The sequence below is a fragment of the Eptesicus fuscus genome, chromosome 19, assembly GCF_027574615.1.
Source record: "Eptesicus fuscus isolate TK198812 chromosome 19, DD_ASM_mEF_20220401, whole genome shotgun sequence".
NCBI classification, from domain to species: Eukaryota; Metazoa; Chordata; class Mammalia; order Chiroptera; family Vespertilionidae; genus Eptesicus; species Eptesicus fuscus.
This window is the reverse complement of record NC_072491.1, coordinates 13,099-35,554: the sequence shown is the minus strand read 5'-3', so window position 1 is coordinate 35,554 and position 22,456 is coordinate 13,099.

Genomic DNA, 22,456 nt, shown 5'->3' with positions numbered 1-22,456 from the left:
TGGCGTGGGACTGGTTAGGGGGTGATGAGGCTGGCAGGCAGAAGCGATTTAGGGGCAATCAGGAAGGCAGGCAGGCGAGCAGTTGGGAGCCAGCAGTCCTGGATTGTGAGAGGACAGTCAGACATCTCTCGAGGGGTCCCAGATTGGAGAGGATGTAGGCTGGGCTGAGGGACACCCCCCCCCTCCGTGCACGAATTTTGTGCACCGGGCCTCTAGTATACATATAATAGAAAGATCTGTCTTTTTTGTAAATCCTCACCCAAGGATATTTTCTCCCCATTGATTTTTAGAGAGAGTGAAAGGGAAGGAGGAGAGGGGAGACGAGAAAGAGAGAGATGTGAGAGAATGTCTACTGGTTGCGTCCTGCATGTGCCCCAACCAGAGCCAGTGATCAAACTTACAACTGTGGTGCATGCCCTTGATTGGATATCAAACCCAAGACCCTTCTGTCCACAGCCAACACTGTAACCACTGAGCAAAACTGGCCAGGGCCAAAGATCTTTCTTGTATGAACCATTTGAGAGTAAGTTAATGAGCTGTTGCCCTATCGTTCCTCTACTCTTTTTCTGTGTTTCAGATTCGAAATTCTGCTACTGCGACAGTCACAACCAGGAGTAGAGATGGTTTGCTTCCTTCTAAGTGACACACGTGATGATGATGTAATGACTCTCCCAGTCACACCATAAGTTGGAAAAGAATCACCTCCCATATCACAAGCTGCACTGATGTGATGAGACTTAGAATGCCCTTCAGCCTGTCACAGTCCATGGTTTTCCCTGTATGTTCATGACCTTCACACTTTTGAAACTTATAAGCCAGTCATTTTGCAAAATGTCCCCAAAAGTGGCTATTAGGATTTCAGGATGTGCATTTTTGGAAGGAATTTGCAGGGGTATATTTGAGGATGTTTTAAAAAAGAAAGACTCTGCAAAATGTCATGAAGATTCTTCTTGATTCTTTGGTTCAGCATCAAGCTACACTTATCCTCAGAGATTGGAAACAGCAGCCACTGTAGCTGAAACTCCTCCTGTGAAGCTGTGACTGAATAACCACTGCAGCTCTCACGGGCTCTGAAAAACTTCTTCACTGACCATTCAGTGCAGAGACTTAACACATGAATCACTCAGGAGAAAAATCAGAAAGTATAGTGGCTGCTCTAGATGTACCCTCGATGTATTTTAAAAACAAGCCTCAAATGTACCTACTTTGTCTGAAGTTTAATAAATTGTTGCTAAGCAAAACTCAAGCTATAATAAAAACATCTGGATACCCCATAATGAACAGCCATGGTGTTCAATATCCAAACAGAATTGGAAAACCACCACAAAGTTTTAAAAATATAATCAGTATATTTAACAAGCATAGAAATAAACAAGAAATAAGAGAAACAGAAGAAATATGTATTTAAAACATACACATGGAAATTATATAAGTAAAAAATATGAGCATATCCTGAGGCTGAACACCAGAATTCTGGAGCACACTACTGTGTCAGTTTACCTGACCTGCGCGGGCGGTCCCATCTTACAGTCTCTCTGGAGGCAGACCCAAGGTGCTGAGGCTCGGTCTGTCAGCAATGAATGTGGTAAGGTATAAAAAGGGGGAGTTTGGCCTGGCAGGTGTTGCTCAGTGGCAAGAACAAGTGGTCCGGACCCCAAACGGTCCTGAATTTGAGTGCCAGTGAGCCAATTCCTGCGCAAAAGTGATATTCTGCTGACCTCCTGTGGCCATCCAAGGACTAACATACCGTGTTTCTGTCCATGGTCCTGAAATTACAGCTAAAGCCCTGTGAACACGACCAAAAATTCTACGCAGAAAAAGAAGAAAAACCCAGAAAATCATCGAGGCTGTCCATGGCGGCAATCATTCCGTCCATGGATCGATTGAAGTCAAGGCTCTGGGTTCTTCACCTCTTTCCACCCCAGCCCTGCAAAGGGAGGCCCTAGAGACTGCTGCACTGATGTTCCCTTTAAGGTGACCTACCATCAACATGCCTAATGTTCCTTGGTGCTTCTTAACTAGAGAGTAGTGAGTGAGTGTATGTTTTGCAAGCTGATGCTCTAACCACTTGGCAACACCAGCTATTGATTCTATTCACTATTAAAATATAAATTTGAACCGGGTCAGGAGTCAGAAGTAATGTTTGGGGATGGGGCTAGGGTTGGGCTGGAGTTAGGCTTTTAGGGCGAGGTGTCAGGTTCAGGGCTGGAGTCAGGGTCAGAAATGGAAAAGGTGAATTTGCTTTGCAAAAGGTGAATGTGACTGATTTTATTTCAACAGCATCAAAATGATTCTACCTTTCCAGGATCTTAGTAAATTCCAATATTGCTTCCTATTTTTTTCAAGTTACTTCAGTGATATTAGGCTATTATTATCGAGTAGTTTTTTCACTCCTAGTAAGTTAGTTGTAAACACATTGTTGTTCTTAATCAAAGGCTGTAGTTGACACTCTGTTGTTTAAACGCAGTCGTTTTGAAATTTGTATTTGTTACTCACAGTTTTGATCAATTACCTATGCCTGTGTTTTTCAGGTTGAAAGATAAAGTAATCCTTTAGAAATGTGCTAAGAACAAGTATCCCTTATCTTCTGATTTAGAAGAATGTAAACATAGAGCAGATTTATATACTGGTTTTATAGTATGAATACTTTTTTTTTCTCTTCAAGCACAGTATTGATCATACAGTGCACGTCTATGTAACGATAATAGTTATTACACTATACCTGAAAGGGCGCTCGCTGACAACCAAATCCTTCGCAGAAATCCATCCTCTGCTGCCCTCATGTGGCCATTTAAGGAACAACACACTGTTCTTGTGTCCAAATGAGATGAAATTGCAGCTAAAGCCCTGTGAACAAGGCCAAAAATTCTACTCAGAAAAATAAGAAAAAAGCCACAAAATCCTCGATGCTGTCCATGGCGGCAATTATTCCATCCCTGGATCCACCGAAGTCACGGCTCTGGGTTCTTCAAGTCTTCCCACCTTAGCCCTGCAAAGGGAGGCCCTGGAGACTGCTCTAACCACTTAGCCACACCAGCTACATATTCTGTTCACTTGTGTGCAGGGACCCAGGGGCCGCCCTTGCTCCCTGTGGAGCACTGCTCCGCCGGCCGCCACAGAGGGGCATGCAACCAGGCCAGTCCCTAGGCAAGATCCGCTGGGCAGGCTGTGCCCCATTTCCTTCACCTTATGCTCCCTTTACTCACTTCTAAAAATATAAATTTGAGGGCAGTCAAGGGTCAGAGTCCAAGGCTGGAACTGGGCCTAGGGCTGGGGTTGATGTTAGGGTTTCAGGGTGAGGGGTCGGGGTCGGGTTCAGGGTCAGAAGTGGAAAAGATGAATTGTAATTGGAAAGAGAGAATTTTCTTTGCAAAAGATAATTTTGCTTTGCTAAAGATGAATTTGAAGGGAAAAAGGTGAATTTGTGTTGCAAAATGTGAATGACTCTGTATTTGAGAAGCATCCAAATGAGTTGCTCTTTCCAGGATCATAGTCATTTCTAATATTGCTCCATGTTTTTTCAAGTTACTTCTGTGACATTAAAGTTATTATTGCTGAGCATTTTTTTTATCTTAGTAAATTAGTTGTAAACATTTTTTTTCTGATTAAAATATTCTAGTTAATAGTTTGGTGTTGCAACACAGTCATTTTGAAACGTGTTCGTGTAACTTAGGGGGTTTGGCTCCATATGTACGCCTGTCTCTTTCAGAGAGAAAGATAAAATAGTCCTGTAGAAATGTGCAAAGAGTAATGACTCCTTATTTTGTGATTTATCAGAATGTAATCATAGAGCAGGGTTGTACACTGTTTTTATAAGATAAACGCTTTTATTTTCTTTCAAGTAAGTTACTGATTACACAGTACACGTCTGTGTATGGAACCATATACTTATTACACTGGAATCTCCAAATGAATCTGTGAGGCAAAAACTATCCTTTTCTGCCCTCCTGTGGGCATTGAAGGAATAACACGCCGTGCCTCTGTCCCTGGTGCTGAAATTCCAGCTAAAGCCCTATGAACTGGACCAAAAATTCTACCCAGGAAAAAAGGGTGACAAGATCAGAGAGGCTGGGCAGGGCGGCATGCATTCCGTCCCCGGAAGGACCGAAGTCACCCTTGTGGGTTCCTTACCGCTTCCTGCTCCCTCCCTGCAAAGGGAGGCCTCGGCTGCTGTGTGGACTTCATGAACCCTTTGGAAACCTAGAAGCCAGCCATATTGAGGCAGCCAGTATGAACAGGGAGGTGCTGAGACCCGTGAAATGCAGTGTGGATGCGAGGCCGCCTTAATTGACTCATGCTATTCGCTGCAGGCTGCCATGACTGAGACCTTTCGTAAGGCACAGGCCCCCGCTATCCAGGCAGCCAGTACTGGCACAAAGCCTTTGTCCTAGGATGCTTAGGGGCAAATGGGTTACACATTCCAGACCATGTCTGGGCAGATCCCCCTTGGTTCAAGTCCCTTTCCAGTGACATTTTTTAAGTTGAAACTGGTCAGAGAATGCCTCTGATCACTGTATATGCTCTTTGTAATGCCTCAGGATATCAAAGCACACACCTGGGGAGTTGATGAATCCTCTATTGAGATATTCCAATGAGACCTCCCCTACAATGGTCACCTTTACAAACCAAGTAAGCCCTAGCCGGTTTGGCTCAGTGGATCGAGCGTTGCCCTGCAAACTGAAGGGTCCCGTGTTTGATTCTTGTCAAGGGTAAATGCCCGGGTTGTGGGCTCAATCCACAGCAGGGGGCATGCAGGAGGTGATCCATGATTGTCTCTCCTCATTGATATTTCTATCTCTCTGTCCCTCTCCCTTCCTCTCTGAAATCAATAAAAATATGACTTAACACCAGTACATTCTTGTATATTTAAAGAAATATTAATTCAAGATTCTCCAACATTGTTGCAATGAATGTTATCAGGTTCCTAACCACTCATGGACATCTGCCCCTGTCTGTGACACCTCCATGTACAGTGGAAATCAAAAGCTTTTCAAGGAGAAAAAGGACAGATATCCAAAATAGCCATATATCCTGAGGCACTGACAAGGCCTGTATACCTACAGGTATTATGAAGAATTAGAGGCCTGGTGCATGGATTCATGCGTCGTTGGTGTCCCTCAGCCTGGTCTGCACCCTCTCTGTCTGTGACCCCTTGGAGGATGTTGGAGTGCTGGCCTGCGGGGGATCAGGGAAAGCAGCATTCCAAGAGCCCCTGAGGGATGTAGCAGTGTGTGAAATGGCAGGCGGCTGTGGAGCAGCCCGAGCCGAAGCCAGGAGCTGCTTGCACTCATCCCGGCCCCACTGCTCCTACCGCTGCTGCCTCTCAGTAGTGTGCCGCTGCATCAGTGGCTAACAATCATGAGCCTAGTGTGTGGCGCCTGTTGGTCAGCTGAGTGGCACTCCCACTGTGGGAGCACACTGATCACCAGGGGTGGCATCTGCATGGAGCATCTTTCCCCTGGTGGTCAGTGTGCATGATAGCGAGCGGTCATTGGTTGTTTGGTCACTTAGGCTTTTATAGAGATAAGAATATTTATAGACCTGGCAGGTGTGGCTCAGTGGTTGAGTGTCAGCCTATGAGTTTATCTTATGGGTACCTGCTGCTTTTGGAGTATGCACACTGAAATCAGAAGCATCCCAGAAACTGCAGTTAGGCGTGCATTGCCATCTCATTGCAGTAGTCATGGTGGTAGCAGCATCTTCCTCCCTCAGAGCTGTATGCCTGCAGCATCTGTGGTGTCCTCATCGTCACCTGCACCATCATCCCCCCCCCAAACGCTGTTGTGGGACACCTGTACCATGTGACTTAGTTTTAGCAGCCTCGCAGTCCCTCCACTTTTCCATCATCTCTCACCCCCAGGGTGACCCACCTCGGATTGTGTCCCTGTCTCTCCATCAGCAGCCAGAGCGTCTGTACTTACTACGATCTTGCAAAAGGATGTAGACCATCTTAAAAGCATTGCTAGTTCTAGTTGCATGAGTCAGCGTGTTCCCGGTATGATTCTGCATCCAGTGTCTTATCCTAATTCCTGTACAGAATCCCCCCCCTCATTCCCTGCTGCATTCTTATTTTTCTTACCCATGTCCTGCTTGAGTATTCACTTAGTTTCTTCCTGTAACATTCTAAGTGGTGGTGTTTCTGCTTTCCCATTATGCTAGTTTATATTTCCTGTATTGTCACTGAACGTAGGAACATGGAGGTTTTCTTTTTGGGTCAATGCTTATGTTGTTGGTCAGCCCCAGTTGTTAGTATGTGCGTGGTGTATTTGCTGTGCTATCTAACCTGGGGCATGCAAGCAGGATGCTGTATCCCAATTTCCTGCCTGACCTCCTCCTTAAACCCCAACCCAAGCTCTGCACTGCTCTGCTGCTTTCCCTGCACCTGGCATGGCTGGAAAGTATGCTTGACTCCTGGCTGCTCTCCTAGCACCCAGATGCCACACCATGGGCTGTGTAGTGTTGTGTAGCTGCATGGAAAGCCTGTGGTATTAAGTGCACCTTGTACCCTTCAAAGGTGTGTGTAAGAGCACACCCCCCTTCCCTCCACCACCAGCATTCTCCCATTCACCGATCACTGCTGCCCCTGCCCTGTGAGTCATGGAAGATTGGTCTTTGGACTGCTTTTCATCCCTCAGGTATCCTACCATGGTCTGTGTTGTCATGGGGAGCTTCTGCTGCTGTTGTGCTATGCAGGCTGGAATGAGGGCAGAACCTGGTGTTGCATGTGCTCTGCTGTAGCTGTATCCCGTGGTGGCAGCAGCCTCTTCCTCCCCTCCCTGAAGAGTTGGATACCAGAAGCATCTGCAGTGTCCTCATCGTTGCCTGTATCATCAAGTCTCTCCCCCCTTCAGCAATGCTGTTGGTGGACACCTGTATCATGTGACTTGTTAACCACTTTGCAGTCCATCCACTTTTTTTGTCATCGCTCGTCCCTGGTACTGAATGATGATTCTGCCCCCTTTTCGCTGATGCCAGTCCCCATCATGCAATGAAAGGACGCCATTCCATAAAGCATTCCTTGCTAAAGTTGTATGGTTTTGGATATTACCAATTGCTTTTTGCATCCACAGTGTATGAGCCTAAACCCTGTATCTAAGACTGTGTGCATGCTGAAAGTATTGTTGTTTCTCAGCTATGTTCCCAAGTCTTCAGTTGCTGTCGGTTTATGGTCTGTTGGTTTTATCCCAATTGAGCCAAGTGCAACATACGCAATGTCTGTGGCAGCAGTTTTTTGCTTTTTCTTGGGTGGACCCAGGTGTCATCATATGCTTTGTGTAATTGCTGTGCCTTTGTAGCTGTGGTGTGTCAGAGTGATACTGTGTCCCCGCATATTTCCCCATCCTCTGTGCAGCCTTTGGGCTGCTGTTTCTTCCCTTGCAGCTGAGATGATTGGCAAAGTATGCCTGCCTCCTGCCTCAGCACACAAATGGTCTATATATTTAGGGGCTGGTAGTTGCTATGTAGCTGTTCCCTTCGTAGCTGGACTAAGGATTCTCCCCCACCCCAATTTTCCTTGGTCGTTAGCTGCCATTGCTGACTCAGCCCCCCTTGCCTCGTGTTGTGACAGAAGGGTATTTGGGCTGGTTTTGATATCTCAAAGTATCCTTCCATGGTCTGTAGTTTTTGTCATGGGGAAACTGCTGCTATTGCAGTATGCAGTCTGAAATCAGAAGCAGCCAAGAAACTGCAGTTAGACCTTCATTGCTGTCTTGTTGCAGTGGTCGTACTGGCAGCAGCCTCTTCCTCAGAGCTGTTTGCCTGCAGCATCTGTGGTGTCTTCATCCTCACCTGCAGTTGCCTGCCCGCCTGGCCACTGTGCATTTTTAAGCACAATTTCCTAAAATGTTGTTTGCAGGACATGTCATTTTCCCTAGCATTTGTCTGTATTCTGGTGATGTGTGCATCTTCTGCGCCGTCACCTGCCCTGGGTAGTTTTGTGTCTTGCTGTCATCCTTTTTTAACCATGATTGAGCTGGTGAACACTGGAGACCATGTTTGAGAGCACTACTCATGGTTGTATTGATACCTGTGATGAAGATATACAACTTGCAGTCTTTTCAGGGGTTGGTGTGTAGCAGGTAAGCAAGTGTATGGTGTGTGATCTGTGGAATCAGAGCCTAACCTCCTCCTCCCCTCCTGTATTTCTCCCTCACCCCTGCTTTTGATGTAATTGACTGCATCATACTCCTGCCTTCTCAGTGGCAGGTTATTTTGTGTGCGAGCTGAGAATCTGTATTGACTTTTTTTCAAGGTGTGGCATGCCCTTTCAATTGGTGTTTGTTTTTTCCATTCTGTGCTTGCCTATTGTGTTTGCACATGGATGTCTCAGGCATGTGTGCTAGCAAATGACACCCCCCTTCCAGCCTACAGTCCACAGAGCTTTTCATGAATATTTTTTCCTTCCCTTCCCCAAGTCCTCCCATGATAGTGCAGTATCCCCCCCATCCTGGGTGCTCTTTAAAGAATGTGAGAACACCCCTGTGGGTAGAGCAACTATCTGACTTTCCCCATTCTTATGGGGTATGTGTTGTGCAGATGCCACAGTATTCTGTGTTAAGTATGGCTGCTTGAGCATGCTCTTTATTTGTCCCCCAATTGCTGTTGCAATCACTATGAATACTGGCCCAGTATTCTGAGTCCTGGTTGGAAGCTTTTCTGCAAATTTTAACACTTAGTCCCCATCACCCAATATCCCTTAGCCCCCTACTCCACGGTCCTGTGGGAGTGCCAGGCACCGGGTGATGGGATGAGAATCATCACCTATCATGCAGGAAGACATGCAGCATCAGGCTGAAGTAGGTCTTGGCTGATGCCTCAGCATTCTTTAAACCCCTCTCCCACACTGACTTTTATCACAGTAGTACCTTTGGCAGTGCCCATAGGGTCTTCTGTGACCCACATCATGTTGTCCCCCACTGTTGTCCCTAACGCAGTTGTGTGACACCTGTACAATAGGAGTTTGTGCTCGTTTTTCAGCATTGCTCACCCATGGTAATGACTTTTGAAAGCTCATTCATCTCCCACCTGAGTCTTCACTTCTAAGTGGTGGTCTGTTCCTGTTCTGCCATCACGCCTGGCTTGTTAACTGAACGGATTAGAGTATGTAGGTTGTGTTGCAGTTTTTGTTTTTGGTCAGCAGCCACAGGTGTGAGTGTATGCTTGGTGCAGTTGTGCTGCTATTCCAGCTGTGGTGTGTCATTTCCCTACCGTGTCCTAGCCTGCTTTCCACGCCTCCCCCCCCGCCCCCCCCCCGTAACCTTCTGGGCTGATGTGCCCCTTTCCATGCTGCTGAGTTGAATGGCAGGTATGCTTGCCAAATGTGTGCTTGCCTATTACATGCAGATGGTGCATCCTCATGGGTTTCTGCTTGATGTCCAATTTCTAAGGGAAGCTTTGGACAGTAAATTCAGCTTGTCTGCTTCCTCAGTGCAGCAAAGTGCATACCTGCCCCCACCCCAGTTATTTTCAGTCTTGAGCTATCACTGGTTCCCTTGTCCTGAGTTTTGCAGGCCTTATGTTTGCACTGCTTTTCATCCTTCAAGTGCTGTGCCATTGCAGTTTCTACCAGGGGCACCTGCTGCTACTGCATTATGCACAGCAGAATCCACCCTGAATCTGCAGCACGATGTGTAGTGAAGATAACTGTGTCCATGTCATTCCCACCTGTAAAACTGGCTAGTGGCAGCATTTATTTTGTCCTCCCTCATCTGTACCCTGTCTTTGCAGTTTGAGCAAGCAGAGGTTCCGAAAAGGGCTGTTGCATGGTGTGTCCCATTCCTTTGTGCACATTCTGCCCACGTGTGCATCTTGTGAGCCACCTTTACGTGTCCTTGGGATTCCATGTGCTGTAATCCCCTCTTTTCCTTTTCCACCACTTGATGCACACATTGATGCTCTCATGTTGTCATCACAAGTCTTGCAACTGTCAGCACTGTCATTGTTTTTTCTGTGTTCCCCATTACTGTTTAGATTTTCCTTGGGAGGTTGTTTTGAATTTTGCACTTAGGGCCCACCCTGTGGACATCCTGCTTTTCACCACCATGTATTCCTTCACCCCCCTTTCTCAGCCGTATTGAGTCCATGACACTGCTGTGTGTTTCCTATGGGTTATCTTTTTGTGGTGTGCTTTCCTGTTTCTATTCCTTGTCTGCCCGTTGTGTTTGTATGTCTGCCTGACGTATGTGTGCTCATGGCTCCAGCCTTCACCCTTAAGTGTACCCATGTTCCTTCTGTTCCTTTCCCTGAGTGCTGCCAGGTAGCCCCTTCTCCCTGCTTGCTCTGTTAAGGTTTTCCCAGCACTACTGTGGCCATAGCAATCTGCTTCTGTTGGTATCTATTCTCATGAGCTCCTCAGACCTGGGCAGATGCATGAAGTCTGTGGCTGATAAGTGCATTTTGTTTGCACAGTAGGGGAGCCAATTTGACCTCCCCATCCATGATTGATGGTTGTTCTTGCCGCTGTGTCTGCAGCATCTCAAATACTGGCACTGCACTGCTTTGTTCAATTGCCCCCGCTCATAGCTTTGTGTTCCAAGCACCCCACTTTTCCGCCCAAGATGTGCAGAGGCAGTAGGAGTGCTTCATGCATGTTATGGCAGTAAAGCCAGACCTCCTCGATCCCAGCATGCTTCCAGCAGTGGTGCTGCCCCCCCCCCGCCCGCCCCATACCTGCCCTTGGTGGCAGTGCTGCCTCCCACTGTCCCAGCTGGTGGAACCGTCCTATATGCCTGTGTTGTTTGTGTGTGCCTGATGTGGTAGTTAGGTTGCTGCTATTTAATTGATCTGTTGTGTCCATTGTGTAGTAACCCGGAAAGTGTGATTGTGTGTGCATGTGTGCTGCCTTCCCCTGGCGAAAGGACCCAGTTCTAAGAGCATTGTTCTCTGTGAAGACAAGTGCCAGGGCTGTTCTAGCCTTGTTTTTCATATTCGCAGTGTTGGCTGGCTTTGCAGAAGAGGGGTTATTCTGCAGGATCATTTGTACCCATCTGTGCAGGAATTATTTTTTGCCACTTCCTCCCCTATTCCTGTTCCCGCAATTCATCCCCTTAGTGCATCTTTTCCCCTCAAACTGCCATGGAGTTGGGTCACCATAGTTGTTTACTGCTTGTTTTGTGTGCACATTAAAATACATTTTGGAATGCATGTGTGTAAGGTGATTGATCCAACTTCTGTGTGTGTCCTCAATGTTTACCTCGCAACTGCCTACAGAGTGTGGGGAGAGGGAAAGCAGGCACCCTTTTTTTGTCATGCATGCACTATTCCTGGGTTCTTTGTTAATTTGCCCTCCACGAGTGTCTTTGATTTTCCTGACATAATTCTTGAGCTCTCCAGCTGTTTGCCTTTGTGTCTGCAGTGCTTCCCATTGTAAACTCCCAAGGATTCTTCCCGACCTGCCATAAACCCACTGAGATGTTCTCATTGAGGATAGGGTTGGTGTCCCACTCCCCCTGGGGTGCCTGTTGCTGTGTGTCATTCAGGAGTGTTCCTTTTGGCCAGCAGAGAGCTGCCACCTTTTTGTTATGATCCAACTGTTAGGTCTAGGCAGTGGGGAAAAGACCCCAGCCATGTAAGTATCAGCAAGGTAGATGGTGATAAAGACAACTGGTGCCGAAACCGGTTTGGCTCAGTGATAGAGCGTCGGCCTGTGGATGAAGGGTCCCGGGTTCGATTCCGGTCAAGGGCATGCCTTGGTTCGGGCACATCCCCAGTGGGGGGTGTGCAGGAGGCAGCTGATTGTTTCTCTCTCATCAGTTTCTAACTCTCTCTCCCTCTCCCTTCCTCCTGTAAAAAATCAATAAAATGTATTTAAAAAAAAAAAAGACAACTGGTGGTGTGAAAGATAACTGGCGCCTTCCCACACCCTTGCCAGCCTTCCCAGACCCCTTCCTGAGGCAGGAATTCCACACCTCTCATGCCCTCCACCCTCCCATCATTAACCAGCTGTATAAAGGAAGTACCTAAGCCCCCTTTTTGGTGCAACTCCCCTGGCCCACTTTTGGACCGGTGAGTTTCGCCCGGGAGCGCAAGAGTAAAACCTCCCCCCCTTTTGCATGGCCTGGACTGTGTGTCTTGTTTCCTGTGTCGTAAGTAAAACTTTCACCAAACCTTTCAGCAACCACTGTTTTAATGGGTGTTGCCCGAGACCTATTGCTTTTGTCTGATGCCTTTGCAGTCATCGCGTGTGCCCCTGCCTACCCCCAAAACACGCACTGCATTCCCTCACTTTTTTGGCTGCAGGAGCTCCCTGTTTCCTCCCAGTGTCCACCATGTCATATGCCGTGTCTCCCTCCCCTCCCTCGCCATAGTGGTCGGAGTCGCTCATGCACAAAGAAATCATTGACACTCACCACACCAGGGTGCTGTGGCGGGGGACGGGGGGACACAGGGACAGAAGAACACTTGTGCAAGGTGGTGTGTGGGGGGGGCATGGTAGGGAGTGTTATGCAGGGATAGGGATTGTGGAGAGTCCAGTCAGGGTGAATGGGTGATTTTTTGTCCATGTGTTTTCCTGAGCTGTTGAGCGGGCATTGTGCATGAGCTCCTTGGATTCCGTGTCTTCAGTTGGATGGTGATGTGTGTGGCTGTCCGTCTGTGTGCATGCCGCTGAACAGTCCGGTTGGTTGGCCGTGATGGGTGTGGTGACTGAGTAAGGTGCGCCTGTATGGCCCGTACTCCAGTCATCTGTCCCCAGCAGTAGCAGCAGCAGCAGCAGCTTCTGTTGTCTTTCTTTTCCCTGTGCAGTGGGTGAGCGTTTTATGAATGTCAGTGTTTTGCGCCCATGCCACTCAGGTTTTGTGAGGGGCTCCCCTTCATCTCACCCACACTCTGCCTTCCCTTCCCCGTCTTTGCTTTCTTTGTCCCTAGGGAGAGAGAGAGAGAGGGTATTTGTCTTTTGGATGGACTGTCTTGGTCCACCTGTCTGCTTTTTTTGCCTGGCGCCCCCAGCAGTGCACCTGGATGCTTTCAGCCCCACCCTCCCCCCACCTAGGAGCAGAGGTCTTTGTTTGTCTCCTGCCCTGAGGGGATGCTTCCGCTCTGTCCTTATAGTTGGCTACCCTCCCACACCCGCAGGCAGACCTGGGCACATGTTCTTTTGTGTTCCCGCAGAGGCACTCACCTCTTAGTGCTGCAGCTCCTGTTTGCTGCAGGGGGTCTTCACCTTCTGCAGAGTCTGCAGATAGTATTGCCAGGGAAGGCATTCCATGTGCGCCGTGGACATGTCTTTCTTGCTGTTCCTGGTGACATCAGTCTGCGAAAACAAAAAGGCAGCATGGTCCATGCGTCTCTGCAAGGAATGGCTTTGCAATTTCCCTGCTCAGTTATAGGTCAAAGGAAGGATTGTCTGCACTTGCCACTCCAAGCTATGGTCCTGCACTAGGGACATGTCTTATTCTTGCCTCCCGTCTCTGAGTAAAGGCTGTGTCTTCACTGCAGCTGCCGCGCTTCCACACTTACATTTCCCAGACTTAGTCTCCCCGTTTACCGTTACACCATTAGGGTGCATCACTAGATAGAGCGTGCATTGAGGGCGTATTAAATTAGGGGGATGGGTGCAGTGAGTTGGAGAAAGCACAAGGAGTTTCTGTCAGTAGAGAGCGCAGAGGGAGAGCACAAGGAGTGGGCCTGGGGTTTTTACTTACTCGTTTCCGAAGTCTTTCGTTGGTGGGTGTCGCACACTCCCGTGCATCTTCTCAGTTTTCTTCAGGCCTGCTTCCCAAAAAGCTGGAGGCTCCAATTTGTTCGCTTGATCCAGGAACGCTTTTGGGTTCCTGAAAAACTCCCTGCCTTTCACATAGCACTTTGATTTCATGTGTGTCCTGCCTTTTCACTGCTGCACTTTCAAGGGTGTCTACCTTGGGAATTGATCACCGGGTATTATTTCTGGGGTAATGTGAAAGGTCTTTCAAATTTCCTCTGTGCTATTATTGCTAACCTCATTGCTATTGCTTTTTCCCGGGGTTCACTGCATTCATTCTATATTTCCAGGGGTTGCGATGGCTTGCTATCAACAGTGTGCTGCTTCAGGGTTGAGCTCCGGGAGGCTTTTGCCCCTCACGTCGCGATTCAGCCCTGGTACGTGCCTTGTGTTCTCGATCAGCTGTCTGAAACCGCCACCCTGTCTGCTGGAGCTGGCCTCATGGGCCTTATTTGCGCTCCTCATGCTCACCAATGCCTCACGAGAAGGGTAATCCCAGGACAGGACCATGTGCGTCCTGCTTTAGGCCTGCCCCTTCACTTCCTCCCTCCCAGAGTTTCCTTCTTCCCCCAGGGCACGCGCGAGTCGCCCAGGAGGGAAGATGTGGTCCTCCCTTCTTCGGAGCGGACCTCGTTCAGCCCTTATTTTTCGGGCCCTCCCTGCTTTCCCTGCTCCCACTATCACCGCTTCATTCCCATTTCCATGCTCCCATTCAATCACAGCCACCCATGTCTCGTCCACATTGGCCTTGCTCTGGTTTCCCCTGCCTCTTCCTCTTACTGCTGCCCCGGGTCATCATTTATCATTGACTCTGACTATAGGGAATGCCGACATTCGACCGAAAGAAGGGAATGTCGTGCCTCCCACAACAACTCACCCAGGTGCATCGCAGGCGGCCGACGGGCAGACGGCGGGGCGCAATGGGCCCCTTGCTGGATCCGAGCACCGAGTCCCGCTCCGCACGATGTTCCCAGGTGAGCTGCTGCGGAATCCTCCCTCTGCTCTGAAGAGTCTGGCGGACTGCAGGTGTTTGCTGCTCTTCCTGTGGTACATCCCTGAGTGAGTGCTTCGCAATGGTTCTGTACACATCTTTACGCAACGTGGCTGCAGGATTTGTGGCACTGGGAGAGAAAGGGAATTTCGCGCGCCTCATTTATATCTTCTCCTGAAAATGAGCCTGCGTCACTGTTTCCCACGGAATTCATTGGGTGCCGCATTGTGGGTGTGGTGCAGGGCTCCGCTCGGAAAGCGCGGCGATGGGGTCCGCAGCGGGGTGGGTGATGGGCATTCGCTTCTCTTGCAGGGAGGGGCGGCGCGTGCTTGAGGTCTCTGATCGTCGGCTATTACCTTGATCGTCATGACAAAGAGCTGGAGCCTCAGGGGCTCGGAAAGAGGGAAGTCACTCCTTGCCCGCACATCTTGGAAATGTAAGGTTTCTGCTGGCAGAAGACAATTGCTGGGCTCAGCTCTTTGTGTAGATGCAGATTTCAAGCATTCCTCCCGCAGGGCATTTCAAGGAGGGAAGGCAAGAGTTGCGCGGATAGCTTTGAGGTTCCTGAACCCCGCTGGGAAACCAGTAGTGCTCACTTAAGGTTACCTTTGCGGTTCGGATTCCAAACTCTCCAGGAAGGCCCGTGTGCTGATTGCCTGTTGTCGCCCTGTTTCCGGTATGATTACTTCGTGCAGCGCTTGAGGACATGGAAGCTTCCTGGGGGATCGCCTTTCTCGCATTCACATGTAGGATCTCTGCATCGCGCTTGCCTTCCTGAGTCCTGAGGTGAGACGGGTACGGAACATGGGGAGTGCCGTGGCCAACTGCGGGTTGGGTTTGACTACAAGTGTGTGTCTCGCGTTTACTGCCTTAGCCACATTTTGCGCTGTTTTGGGTGCGCCTCATTTTTCCTTTTTTTAAGACAAGATTTATGTGATGTATTTTTGACAGAGGACAGGGAGAGGGTTACATACTTTGTCAAATCGATGAGAGATAAACATGGAACAGTTGCCTCCTTCAGACTCCTTGTTGTGGTTGTGAGCGCTGCCAAGGTATGTGTTCTTGAAATTTCTTTTGGCTGTGTTTTTTTAATTTTTATTTTCAGTTTCATTTTTTCCCTTGGAGTGCAGTGGAGTGTGCTATTTCTGTGCTCGGGCAGCGCTGCCGTTTGCCCCATCAGGGGTCCTCACTTAGTTAGGCTTGCATGACCACTTTTCTTTTTAAGTTTTGTGCGTTCCCTTCATAGGCCATTTCTTTTACAGATGTTCCCGTCTCTTTTCGCTTTGGTCCTGTCCATGTCATGTGTTATGTTATGCTGCCACATTGTGGCTGCTGCTGCGATTCTTGCTCCTGTCTTTCCAACTTTGCAGCGTCTTCGTGTGATCTTTGATCCTTTGCTGCCATCTTGCGGCTACAGTTGGGATGGCACACCTTTTCACCCAGGAGGTGTGCCTGTGGTTAGGTGTTGTTTCCTGTACTCACGTTGGCGTGCACTGCCTTTCACATACCAATATTCTGATTTGGAACTCGGAATTCTGCAACGAGGCAGAAACACTGCTTTTTCAAACTGGCAGGTGGGAGCCGGTTCTGTTTTGTTTTGTGTGGTTACTGAGAGTTCGTGTCATGAACATTTTTCGTCCCATCATGCTGCCAACGTGTCTATTTTGCTCCGGGGACATCCTGCTCATTTGTGTCCTGTCCACTCTTTGATGTTGCTGCTCCTTTATGGTTTTTATTTACTGTCAGTGTCGTCTGTACAGGATTGTCAGGTGACGCGGTTCGAATTTGAGGTGTTAGGGGTTTGGGTAAATTGGGTGTTGGTGGCATTCACACTGTGTCCGGGCATGTTGTGGACTTCCTGTGTCTGCTATTTGATAGTAACCCTGGAATGAAAAATAAGGCTACCGGAGGCTGCTAATTGATTGCCAAAGAGCAGGCAAGGCTTTATTGCACTGTCCAGGATTGCCGCGAGGGCACCACACGTAGGTGGCTACCTTCACGCCCGCACCGTCCCAGGTGCAGGCAGTCCTTCCGAAGGTCCAAATCACAAAAAATTTCCTTTGTTCTAAATTCCAAATTCTAAAGTTTGGTAACAGACTGCAGGGGGGTTCTCAGCCCCTGCTGGACATTATTGGAATGTGGCCCTATCTATGTTGGGAACGCAGGTGTTTACAGAAGTAGACGGAAGCCGAGTGTGTAATTTCTAAGGGTTATCTAGAGTTTGTGCTTCTGGAGGTACTGAGTCACTGTTAATCAATCTCGTGTAGTCTTGGTCTTCAGGCAGAGGAAAATTACCTCTGTGAGTCTCCAGGTCTCAGACTGGAAGCTGAGGTAACCACCCTATTGTTCAAGCAAGCAACTGTCTACAGAAGCCAGATTAGCAGGGGTAACATTCAAGCAGCAGTTTTTGCCTAAGTATGGTTGCTACCATACTTCACCTCTGTTGTGAGGTGCCTGAGTAGGTACCTGACTCCATGTATGCAGATCTCAGTTTCGATTGTGGTGTCTGTGGTGTCCCTGTGACTTGTGCAAAGGTGTGGCTTGGTCTCTGTTTTCCGGGGTATGATTGCGTGTGCTTTGTTTCCTGTGTTTTTTCTTGCATGTTGTCCATGTGCACCTGTGGTTTTAGGTCCTTATGTCAACTTTCCTGTGTCCTTGTATTTCCCCAGCAATTTTGGTGCTTATGGTCCACGCTGTGGCTGCAGGTGTCTTGTTAGCGGTTGGTTCCTTATCGGCTGTGTGTGCTGTGTTCGGTTCTTTTTCTGGGTTCCCGAATCTGCTTCCACTGCTTGGTGTTTGTGCCTGATGGGTCTTGTGTTGACCTCTGTGCAGTCCGGAGTCCTTCTTATGGCCTGAGTAAGTTCTGGGGTCAGGATTCCCTGAGTGAATTTTCTTTCACGTTGCGGAATTCAGTTCTGTTGTGCTTCACTGTGTGTGTTGTGTTCTGCTCCTGTGCCGGTGTACACCAATTATTGATGGGTGTTGTGCGCCAGTACACTTCCTTTCTCTTTCCCATTTAAGGGTTGTATGAGAGGCCCGTGTGCAGAGGTGAACCTGAGGGTGTGTTTTCCTGGTAGGTGTGACTGCAGTTACTTCCCAGGAGGCCTTCACAGTAGGTGCTCGGATGGTCACTGTCGATGCCTGGTGTGTGCTAACGGATTTGGATTTGCGTGGTGAGGTTGTCCTGGGGTAGGCAAGGGCCTAGGAGATGGCTGGAGTAATGTTTTCGGTTGTGGTTTCCAGTGCCTATTGTGAACGAAAGGAGCCACATGCTAACCTGACAAGCTCAGGGGAGGCCTGCCTGGCAGTCTTGCAAACTGAGACCTGAAATAACCACAAAGGATGGTTTTAAAATTAAGTGTTTAACTACAAACAGGTTATAGTGGGTAGTCATGTCCTAGTCCGTTATCTTCCCTGACAAATAACTACTTAGATCTTCTTTAGTAAGCCCATTTGCCTTTTTGCCTCTAAGATAACATATCTGTGAGGTGTCTGTGAGATGTCTAGGTAACTTGCAACTTCCTTCTTTTGCTGGAGCCCCTGGGGCACCACCAAATGTGGTGGGCGCCAGGACAGATACTTCAAATTCCTTCATTATCATGTCAATTGTTTCTGTACCCACCTAGGTATGTGTCCATCATTTTATTTGTTATCCAATCCCAGGGCTTTACCACTGTTTGGCTTTATCCCACCTCCTTCATCCAATGAATTTCATGTAACCCACCTTTGTCCCTCCTTTGATGGCAATGTATGAATACAGATGTAGCCCGCCATTCCTTGGAGCGGTATTTCAATTCATTGAGGTTCTGCTTCCCGGCATATGTCGACAGTTTTGCTCAAATACACTCACTAAAATTCTTTACAGGTTTCAATGCTTTTTTTGTTAGCAGACGTCAGTTATAAAACTCATCTGTGAGGGTGCACATCTGACACAAACTCTAAGCCTCACAGCTTTTCCATTTTGGAGGCTGTTGGACAGCTTGCCAGGATTCCCTGGGCTAGATTCCATGCTGGAGGTGGCCTGGCATTGCTGGGCGCGGTTTCCCTGTGTGTTCCAAAGCTAAAAGTTGTGTGTTATGGGTTCTTGCCACGGCATGGACTGCGGTCATAGCCCTGTTGAGCGTGAGGGAACAAATGGGGGGAACTGAGCAGAGGGCGTGGCCCAAGCACAGCCTCCCGGGGTTCAGGGAGGAGGCAGGCAATGGCGGGCCTGAGGCGAGTGGTGACCTGTGAGCAGCGTGGCTGTGGCTTCTGGTGTAAGGCCGTCTCCTCAGGGAGAGGGCAGTGGGTGCTAGCCTGAGGCTGAGGCTGAGGCTGAGGTCAGCCCCGTGGTGGTCGTGACCATACATTGTTGGGTGAGGTGTGTGGCGAGCGTGTAGCGCATGCGCGAGGCGCGAGGCGCGAGGCGCGAGGCGCGAGGCGCGAGGCGCGAGGCGCGAGGCGCGAGGCGCGAGGCGCGAGGCGCGAGGCGCGAGGCGCGCAGAGTGGGGCGTGCAGCACATGCGCGAGGCGTGAGGCGTGCAGCGTGAGCCGCGATGCGTGAGGCGCATGGCGCGAGGCAATACCAGTGGGGTGTGAGGCGAGAGGCGACACATTGGTGGGGAAACTAGCTGCGGCTGCTCATGCTCATGCTCATGCTCGGTTCCACGCTGTTGCTGGCACTTCTGTCATGGGAGCCACAGCCCCCTCATAGACGCTCCTGTTGCTTTCTCGGTGCCGCTTTCATGGATGTTCTGTGAGGAGGGGCATTTCCTTTCAGCGTCACTGCCATGGCGCCCTGCCACGGTAGTTCTGGCAGGTAAGCGTGCTGTGGCTTTGGAACTACCTCGTTGTGTGTCTGGCCTAGTGTGTCACCTCTGCATCTTCTGAGGTCCGTGACCTTGAAAAGGGGAAAACCATCCATGGTTTCATTTTACACAATTCAGTCATGCTTGTAAACCTTTTCTTTTTTCGTGTGGAGGTGGAAGTACAGAGTGCCAGGCTTCTGTGATTTTCTGTGTTGCTGTTACGTTACGCTGGTTTTTGCACAACGCTCCTCACTTTTTGTGTGCTTTGTGTTTTGCTTTGGCATTACAGCATGTGCTTCAGTCCTTAAGCCTGCAGAGAGGAGCCTGCTGCTTCCCTACTTACATGTCCTATAGTTTTGAGTTTTCATGCAGACCTCCCCTGTCCTGTGCGTCGTGAGCTCCACAGGAGCTCATAGATGTGCTGTACTGACGTTTCTTTGCAGTGTGGCCTTTTTTTTCCTTGTTCTGTGTGCTGTTTTCCTCATTTGCTTGTGCCTGCTGCATGTACAGTTGTCCAATTCTCTCACTTTGATCTCCGTGTGCCGTTGTTTCCGGTGTGTTTAAGTTTTACTGGTATTCCCTACTGAAACTAACTGATTTTGCTTCCATGTTTTTGCGCCCTGCATTACTCCTGTATGATCCATAATGGCATTGATATTTCCCCACTTTGTTTCGGAGGTATTTTCAGCATTTCACATTTTCATTCGCTTTGCTGTTTGTGGCTGTGCTTTGAGGTCTGCTATGTCAGCTTCTGCTTTAGCGGGGTTTTAGTCAGGTTTCCCGTTTACTTGCTTGTTCAGCTGTCTCCTCGTTCCTTTATTATTTTCTCTTCTTAAGTGCTTGTGCAGTTCTTTTCCATTTGCTTTTTGGCTTCTGGTGTTCCTTATGTGCTTGCTTTTTTCTGTGCTTTTGTTCTGTTTTTATTTCCTTATTTTCGTGCCCACTCATTGGGTTTTACAATTGCTTAATTATTTATTACTTATTTCTCATATGTTCCTTCTCCTTTATGTGCTTAATGACTTCTTTTCCTTATTAGTTATTTCCTTCCTTCCTTCCTTCCTTCCTTCCTTCCTTCCTTCCTTCCTTCCTTCCGTCCGTAATTATTTACTGACTTATTTACTTTTGAAGGTACTTTTATAAATTACTTTTTATTTACTTATTCATTCACTTGCTTCTTCGTCCTTTTATTTTCATTTATTTTCCTAATGTTAGCGGCATTTCTTTACTCATTTATTTCATTATTTTTTTACTTTGTCATTTGCTCACTTCCGCATTTCCGTCCTTACTTATTTATTTAATTTTTTTTGTTTATGAATTTCCTTTTTTTTCCATTTCACTATATGCTGATTGGGTTTTTATAGTTACTTACTCATTTACATACTTATTATCCTTTTTATGCTCCTTGTTTACTTGCTTGTTTAGTTATTTGCTTGAATATGTATTTGCTTTTTATTTGCTCATTTCCTTGATTAATTATTTTTTTCATGTAGTTATTTCCAGTAATTGTTTGTTTACTTAGGTTTTCATTTATTTGCTTCTTTATGAAGTACTTTATTTACTTACTTGATTTGTTGTTAGTTAATTAACGTACTTACTTTTTTTCCAGTTATTCCTAATGTGAGCATTTTCTGTTGTTGTTGTTGTTTGCTTACCTACTGATTAATAAGTTACTTTATTTGTTTGCTTAGTTATCAATTTATTTACTTTCTTACCTACCTATTTTTGCACTTTTTTACTTGCTTTTTTGTGTGCTGCTCCATCTTGTATCTATCTATCTATCTATCTATCTATCTATCTATCTATCTATCTATCATCTATCTATCTATCTATTTCTTTATGTAGTTAGTTATTTAGTTGCTTAGTTAGTTACTGAGCTACTTAGTTAATTATGTATTTGTTTATGTATTTTGTTATTGGCTTCTTTACTTAATTTTTTATTTACTTACTTACTTACTAACTTAGTTAGTAACTAATTCTTTTCAGTGATTTATGCAGTTACTTATTTCTTTACTTACTTTGTTACGTGTGTGCTTTTCATTTATGTGTTTATTTATGTAGTTTCTTATTTATTTTTCTTAGTCAGATGTTTGCTTGCCTATTTACTTATTCGCTTATTTGCTTGCATATTCATTTATTTCATGTGATTATTTCTTTAGCTATTTATTTGCATATTCACATATTTGTAGTTATTTTAATTACTTTTGTGTTTGCATATTTATTTTTCCATTACAGTTTTCATTTGATTACGATTTACTTATGTACTACATTTCCCCTATTTTTATCATTTCATATTTACTTATTTACTACTCATTATTTACGTATTTGTTTATAATTCCCCCCCCCTTTGTTCATTAGTTATTGCTTATTTAGTTATTACTTATGTATTATTATTTTAGTTTTTTTTATTTGTTGGTTGTCACTTACTCTATACTTATTATTTACTTGTCAGTAATCACTTTCTTACTTATTTCTTGTTTATGTGTTATTCCGTGATGTGGTTGTTATTTGTTTGTTCATTATTAAGTCATTACTTATGATTTCCTTATTGAGTTATTACTGTGTCTTTTCAGGTAATTTTAATTTACTGGTGTATGTACTCAATTATTTATTTATTTTTTTAGTAATTTCAAATTTATGGCTTCATTTATCTACAATGTGTTTGTCATTCATTACCTTTTTATAATGTAGTTCGTAATTTATCACTTTTTGTTTTTTTTTTACTTAGTGTTTAGTTTCTGTTTACTTTTTAGGTCTTATTTAGTTTGGATTTAATGTGTGTCGTTAGTTGCTATTTAATATTTATTTTTACTTATGCACTACTTATTTGTTATGTATCATTGATTTTTATTTTGTATGTATTTCTGATTTTTTGCTTGTTATGGGATACAACTGTTCATTTAAAAATTTCTTGCTTATTCATGATTTACATTTGTAATTGCTTGGTCTCATTTCTTTGAATATTCATTTCCGTGTTTCTTTATT